At 39.5% G+C, this 7,623-nt stretch overlaps 1 protein-coding gene across 1 annotated transcript in view; it reads right to left on the reverse strand.

Moving 5' to 3' along the window:
* The window catches only part of LOC101850642 (putative amine oxidase [copper-containing]), a gene marked incomplete in the record, with an annotated part of 30,703 nt that extends 23,925 nt beyond the window's left edge, over positions 1-6,778 (reverse strand). Inside the window, 1 exon segment of the mRNA XM_013081446.2 lies at positions 6,393-6,778.
* Between the last annotated feature and the right edge of the window lie 845 nt (positions 6,779-7,623).

A 7,623-nucleotide genomic window follows, 5' to 3' on the forward strand; every position in this document is an offset into this window, starting at 1 on the left:
AGAGAGAGAGAGAGAGAGAGAGAGAGAGAGAGAGAGAGAGAGAGAGTGAGAGAGAGAGAGAGAGGGGGGCGGAGGGAAGGTGAGAGTATACATTTTGCTTGTCCCACTTTTGTAATACCCCCTCCCCCTTCCTCTTTCCTTCTCAACTTCTGCCGACGACCTTACTCGCACGTCGTCCTAAAGATTATCCGCTTAAAAACTTTTGTTTTCGTTGCCCTTCCAGTTTTTCAAGTATTAGGTACGTTGGAGATTGATTTGCAAAAATGTAATCGCGTTCCCTGTACTTTTAATCGCCTTAGAAGCTTTCACAACAGCCCCAAACAGAAGAAGTCACATAACAACACGTGAACACTGCCTCGTGTGGCCAGATCATCTCTCTGAGCCGGGAGAGCTCCATTGCTCGACGCACGAGGGTTAGCAAAACTGAGTCTGTCTGTATTTGCCACAGCACGGTGGAATCAGGCGCTCGTCAATATATCATAGCGTAATTTGTATTGTCTTAAAGCTTGTTCATCTGTCTTATTTTTGGTGAAACAACCCCCCCCCCCCCCCCACCCCCGGCCACCCCATCTATCTCAAACAGAAGTTGAGGCACTGCCATTTAATGAGGTGGGGGTCGCCTGGTTTCAGATGCAAAATAAGCGAGAAAACGGTCGTCAATGTTTGGTGACACTCAAAGCTTCAGAGTCTCTGGAAAATGCAAAGTTATGTTATTTGTTCCTTTCATCAATGCTTTTCAGTGAAATCCACAGAGAAATGTTTTTAAAAAAGTGAACATAGAATGTGTTGAGGGAAAAAAATATTGCGCCACGGGCGGAAAAAATGTCCGTTTCTCAATCTTAATATTTTGACGAGCGCCTGATTCCACCATGAAACCAAACAAAGGAACTTTCAGTGAATAATATAACACTAATGGAAGCTGTCTTTTAATCCTTCTGTAGTAATTTTGTCGATTCTAATGCCATCAAGCAAGGTACACATAGTGGAATGGCCTTATATCGGGAGAGAAATACTAATTACTAGTGATAGAGCAAAGCGATTAACAGAGACTTTGTTCTGTTTTTTTTTCTTGGTTATTTCAGTGAAAATAATCTCTTAACCTTTTGAATCCATGGGAAAAGCCAGATAATGACAAGAATTGCTGTAAAAAATAAATTCCCTTCAAAATTCACTGTCAATTTAAAGAGAATAAACTAGTGTCATCATAACCGCAATGCTCTCGGTTGCTTTGTATTCAATTAAAAGAGAAAGGAGCAGCTGGTGGCAATACTTCATATAGTTTGGGGGCTTCCAAAATTTGAAATAGTGTTAGAGAAAAGAAAATGATATTATTCCATATTTCATGAACCCCAGTTTACAATTACGAGCATTGATAAATCTTTCAATTTTACCTAAACCATTTCTTATCCACCCGCCCCCGTTCTTTAAAAAATGAAACCTAAAATAAATATAAGATCCCCCCCCTTTCCACACACAAACATAAATAAATAATTAGATAAATAAAAGCCGACTAAAACTGAATCTTAAAAACACCAACCCAATAAAGCAAAGAGCAACAAGATCACAAAGTACAAGTAAAAATCTATTCTCATGTGTCGTATACTTGTTCTCTAAAATCTACCACTCCCTTTTATACAACAAATTTGGAAAGAGCCTCTGAGTAAAAATGAATTTTCCAAGCAGTTTCTACTGAGATTTAATAATTTCTATTTCGCGCTGCGAAGATAACGGGAGACACAACAACCCCGCCGTGTGAGATGAGCGATAAATGGGAGAATGTTTCTTTAACTCATTGGCGACCTGCATTCTAGTCACTGTTTTGGGGTACCGAACTTTAAAAAATTAAAATGTCAATGGAAGCCTAACTTCGTTTTTCCTACATATTTGTCAACTGCTTTTTTTCTTCTTTTTTTTTTTTTCTTTTTGAAATCGGAAACTCAAAACGACAGATAAGAGAAGGTCGTATACTATGAAATAAATATCTTGTGTGGATGAAATATTACGCTCAGTGATCGTGTGATTGATGTAGTGCACGCAGCGCTTATTCTCGTTTGGGATAGAGCGTTATATAAATGCAATCTATTATTATTATTATTGTTATTATTATTATTATTATTATTGTTATTATTAATGTGTAAATTCGAGTTACTGATTTGTGTACGTTGGTTTGAAATGTGCTACAGCATTGGCTTCGGTCTGTTGCTGCTGATTGGGCATATTAATAATGTGTCCGCTTCATCTAAAAAGAGTTAACTTTTCTGGTCTCCCTGCGTTTTATTGATTTCTAATTTTGTTGTTTCGTGCTTCTCGTAGGCGTGCTGTTAGCTCAGCTGCTATCACGCTGCGTTATGCTACAACATGCTACAGATGGTCATGGTTCAAATCCCCTCTGCACCGTTCTTGATCCTACAGAGATTCAAGGGTTTCATCCTAAGTAGTTTGTCCCATTCAGAGATGGACGCTAAGTCGGAGGTCCCGCCTCATAAATAATCTCCCAGTGTTACTTGCGCATCCTTTTTAATTACTGTTTGGAAAGGATCGTGGGTATTCGTAGAGACAGATGAGAATCTGAAGCTGTGAAGAAATCTGGGCGTTAGCTCAACACAACAGAAGTTGGATTTTTTTTTCTATTTTGAAGCTTCCTGGTTACAAATCATTCTCGGGCATAGTTGGCTGTTCAGTCGTCTGCTTTCGTTCACCTTTTCAATTTTACGCAGACTTGGGACATAGCTTTTTAAAAAAGATTTTTTTAGCTCTACATGTGCACACTTTGTCTATCACTCGTAGTTCGGCTGCTTTGTATGGCGATTTTTGGCGGTAAATGAGAGTCTGTCTGTCTGTCTGTCTCGTCTGTCTGTCTGTCTGTTTGTCTGTCTGTCTGTCTGTCTGTCTGACTGTCTGTCTGTCTGGCTGTCTGTCTGTCTGTCTGTCTCGAACGTTACAAACAATCTAAGAATGAATAGAGGAAATACAAAATTTTATTACGATTTCAATGTTTTTCTACGCCACTTTCCCCAACTGTGCTCTCTTTTCTCACTTTTTCAATTTTCTTCTCCTTCTTCTCTCATCACCCTGCACCCATCAGCACCTATCCTATTTCACCTCTTGTCGTCCTTTCTTCCTCAAGTCCATACCTCCCGGTATCCCTACAGACGCGCTCCCTATATTAAACACTGTTGTCATTCATGCCCTCCACTATCCCTTATGTCCATACCCACCAGCTCAACCCCATTTTCATTTCTGCCCGAAGTTCATTATCACCACCCACACCCCCCCCTCGTCCCGCTGTTCCTGTGTCCCCCATGGGTCCGGCTTCTTATTTCAAACCTCATTTTACTTTTTGCTCTTAGCTCTTCATTACGTCCATAACCATTTGTCTGTCTCTCTGTCTGTCTGTCTGTCTGTCTGTCTGTCTGTCTATCTCTCTCTCTCTCACTCTCTCTCACACACACACACACATACACACACACACACACACACACACACACACACACACACACATACGCCCACAGAGACACACACGTTATTCCTTGTCCCTACAAATTCTAACCCTATTTCAAACACTCTTTGCAATCTTACCCTCACCTGTTCTCAAATCCATTAGGCTATGGTAACTCTCTCCCCTCCCTTTTCTCCCTAACCCTGTCCCCCTGCCACACTCCTAATTTCAAACACTCTTTTTCTTCTTGCCCCGGTCCTTCCTTTTTTGAACCCCCGCCCCCTTTAAAAAAATATCTTGAGTCGACTCTGGTGAGACGGTGTAACATCACCGTGGCATTTTTCTTTTCTCATTACAAACAGGGCCTCTGACTCTCTGTTTATCTCCCTCTTCTTTTTCATGATGTTTCTCTGCCATATTATATGTAAATAACTCCCCCACCCCCCTCTTTCCCTCTGAAGAAACGCCATATAAAATAAATTTAGTGATTTCATGTATTTTGGTTCTGTTCGTGTATGCACTGTTATGGACCTTGTTTTCTATCTCCTTTTATTGGGTTGTATTTGAAACTAGATCTAGTACTTAAAAATGTTTCTCCAAATGCTTCCGACATGTGAGATTAACTATTCAACAGAATCATCTGTCACGTATTGTAAGTGTGTGTTACCTTCATGAATGTTTCAGATTACAGACAATACCCTTTTGATTTGCATTGACCCAAACCATCTGCAAGTTGCCAAACTTTGCTTTCGTTTAGATTTCAAACAGTGGTTTTGAAAGCTTAGTCAAATGATAATATTTAAGCGCAGTAAAATCAGAAGCCATATATCGAAGTAAATAATATTACAATGAACACAGTTGGCGTACTGTTAGATATAATTTTTAAGCCTCGTGAATTTCCACTTTAAAAAGTGTGTCTTGAAAGCATAATATAGACACACAAATTTGATTAATTCATCGACCTTATCGTGTCCATCCCAATGCTTATGAGACAAAAAAAAAGCCTGGGTAGGGGATACAGTTTGGGGTACACGGTGCATCCGTTTTCGTCCCACTTTCTTTTTGTTCTTCATTGCCCACAACCCAGGGATTGAATGCCCCGAAAATGGGTACCTTATTCGTACCTAGTGAAGTGTAACACTGGAGACCAAATCTTAGGTTCACCGCTTTGGCATACTTGTAGTACTACACATTTTATTCTTAGTCTGTTCCTATCTATGCTTCACCCCCTTACTTTTTTCCTCCACAGAACTTCTGTGTCGCATGATGATAGGCTGTCGTTAACACACAATTCGGTGGACAAGTTTCTTAGACACTGTGTAGACACGGGTTCAAATTATCGTAATCTTTGCCAATATACGCAACACATACTCATGTTTTTGCCACAAATCAACGAGGGTGGATAAAAGGACCACTGAACCATGCGACCTCGTCAAAATGTCGGGGCTGTGTGCTGAAGAAAACCTCGAGTCAATGTTGACCTATTCTCTCCGAACAAACACCGTCCCTCTCTCTCAGCGGTTTCTCCTTTCTGCACACTCAAAAGAACTTAACGTGCAAGTGGGCACGGTCACCATGCCCTAGATTTTAAGGTTGAACAGATCTAATCAATGCCTGGTGTCGTTACTGTCAAAGAGATACTCTGCAGCAGAAATATCTTGAACGGTCTCTGTATTGGTGCGATTCAGAACTCCTGAGTTTGATTTCCGTGTGGGGCGAAATTTTATTGCTTGTCTTGGTTTTCTGCTGGGATGTTGTAACCCTCTCAGCCTGGGCTGGCCCTGACAGTCAGTCAGGTTGAAACCCTCTCCCTAAATTATTCAAATTGTGTGGATCTATGTTTAGATGGGGCGTTAATCACATACACAAAACACAAAAAGAACTATTGTGTTTCCCTTTTTAACATGTTGACATAAAAAAAAATTCAATAAAGTTCACCCAGGGATAGCAAGTCTTACTAAATGCTACATGTACGCCCATAAGTTCAAGCACATTCAATTTTTCGTGAAACTGAAAGTAAGGATGTTCATTTATGCTAAAAGTAACTGTATAAGGGAATGCACCGAGTAAGAGAGCCCGGGTAATGCATTTGGGTATTTCCAGTTACTTGAGCAACTATCTGCAAAATTGACTAACCTTTCGGTTTTGATATTAACATGTGTATTATTTTTAGTTTTTCGTGACATCATCTGGTGAGAACAAAACAGACGAATAGATAGAAAACACTGGTCGTAAGCCGAGCAATGAGCATAGTACTTCTTTAAATCGTAGAAATAACATTTTACTTCGGCGTGTACGATTTCACTATTTCTGATTAAATATTACAACAGATTAGAAAAATAAATAATAAGACATGGGTAGATCTAATTAAAGTTTTGTTTTCTCTGCCCGTCTTCAACCAAAAAAAAAAGAGAAGAAAATGATGTCTTAATCCAATCATACCATTTATTGGAGTATTCATGTTTGAGGTTATCAAAATAAACCTATGTTAAATTTAAATGAACGCAGATACAACGTTGTATTAGTTATTTATTCGTTTATCATTATTTATTCCTCATATTTAAAGAAATATCGTCCTATCCTGTTTATAATATTGTTTATTATATTGAGGACCAGGAGATAAATGAGGACATCAATCGTCCAGTGCCGGTTAAAATGAGTCAGTACTGTGTCTGGTCGGGATCACTCTTGCTATACACCAAGTATTACTAATGCAGGTTACGGATACCTTTCAGAGAGACACTTTTTTCATTCGTAAATTATGAATTCACCTAAGCTTACTATTAGGAACTAAAATGAAAATACCAATGAGAGAGAGAGGGGGGGAGAGGGAGAGAGAGGGGGGGAGAGAAAGAGAGTGAGAGGGGGGTGACATAACAATTAGAAAGGCAGAGAAACACAGGTAAAAAGAGAAAGAATGTTTTATACTATATATAACAATAACACAACTTACTAAATCGTTGACTTTTGAAATCCAAAGAACCGTGAACCAAGAATCCAAGCCTAAATTCCCACAAACATAAATTCCAACCAGCACTTCACGACCTGTTCTGTACGTTAAGTCCAGATCTTACTCCACCCCACCAGACCGGTGGTCAAACGGGTACTGCGGCTTCCGCAAGATCTTCGGGTAGTATTTACGCGTAGGTTTAAGTTATCAACCCAACATCGGACAATGCCCGGGAATCGGTCATTAAGTAGAAAGTCTGCAGAAACGAATTATAGAACTCTTCACTTGCCCTCCTTTTCCTCTATCCCTCACCGCTCGACAAGTCTTTCGGTCTGTATCCCCCCTCTTTTGAGTGGTTTTGTCTGCCGACGAGTTTGCCAACTGCCGCAAAGCAAAGAAAGTTCCGTGATTCAGTCAACTGGGTCGCATTTGGATTGTCGTCAGCTGAAAATGGAAAACACGTTCCCAGTTTACCTGTCCAGGGAGGCCCGTGTTTGACTAGATCTGTCAAGCTAGTCTGCGTTCTCGAGTGTACACATAATATATGAAAATCGCCCTGACTGAAGGCAAAGAAGCTTAAAACACTTTGCTCCTTAGTTCTTTGCATTTTAAGAGCATTTCAAGGGAATTTAGGACTATAATCTTTAGCGTAGACAGCCCAAGGACTTGTAAAACCTTTAGGTTTAACTGTCAATTACAGTTTGTTTTTCATTTCTAGCGAGTATAAAAAAAAACGTCTTGTCTCCTGAACGTTGGAAAAACATTTTTGCTCAATGCGAATATAATATCAATTATTCAAGCTTTATTATAGATGCAAGAATTAATTGAATCTAGAGTAAGATTTAGGGTAAGTAGTCTAGTAGTCTTTTCTGTTTTTAAACAATCTTCTTGCAAGAATAAATGGAAAACGGACGATCCTAATTGCTCCTGAGATATCAAAGTGATTTCCTATCTCTTGATTTTGTGTATGTGTATGTGTATTGCACCTTACATTATAACAAATGCCTTCCAGATATCTGTTCCTGGAGGTTAGGAGAGTTCGTTTCAATCAACTCAACTGAGGAGTTAATCTACACATCTTAAACATAACGGTTTATGCTCATTTCTTCCACAAAAAGTGATTTCAATGTTTAGAAAAACAAATAGTAGAATTATCTTAGTATATAAATATAATGTCATGTTTGACTTGACTCGTTTTCTTTCTTATGTACTTGCGTTACGACCCCCCACCCCC

Source organism: Aplysia californica, unplaced genomic scaffold, assembly GCF_000002075.1.
Source record: "Aplysia californica isolate F4 #8 unplaced genomic scaffold, AplCal3.0 scaffold00130, whole genome shotgun sequence".
Taxonomy (NCBI): domain Eukaryota; kingdom Metazoa; phylum Mollusca; class Gastropoda; order Aplysiida; family Aplysiidae; genus Aplysia; species Aplysia californica.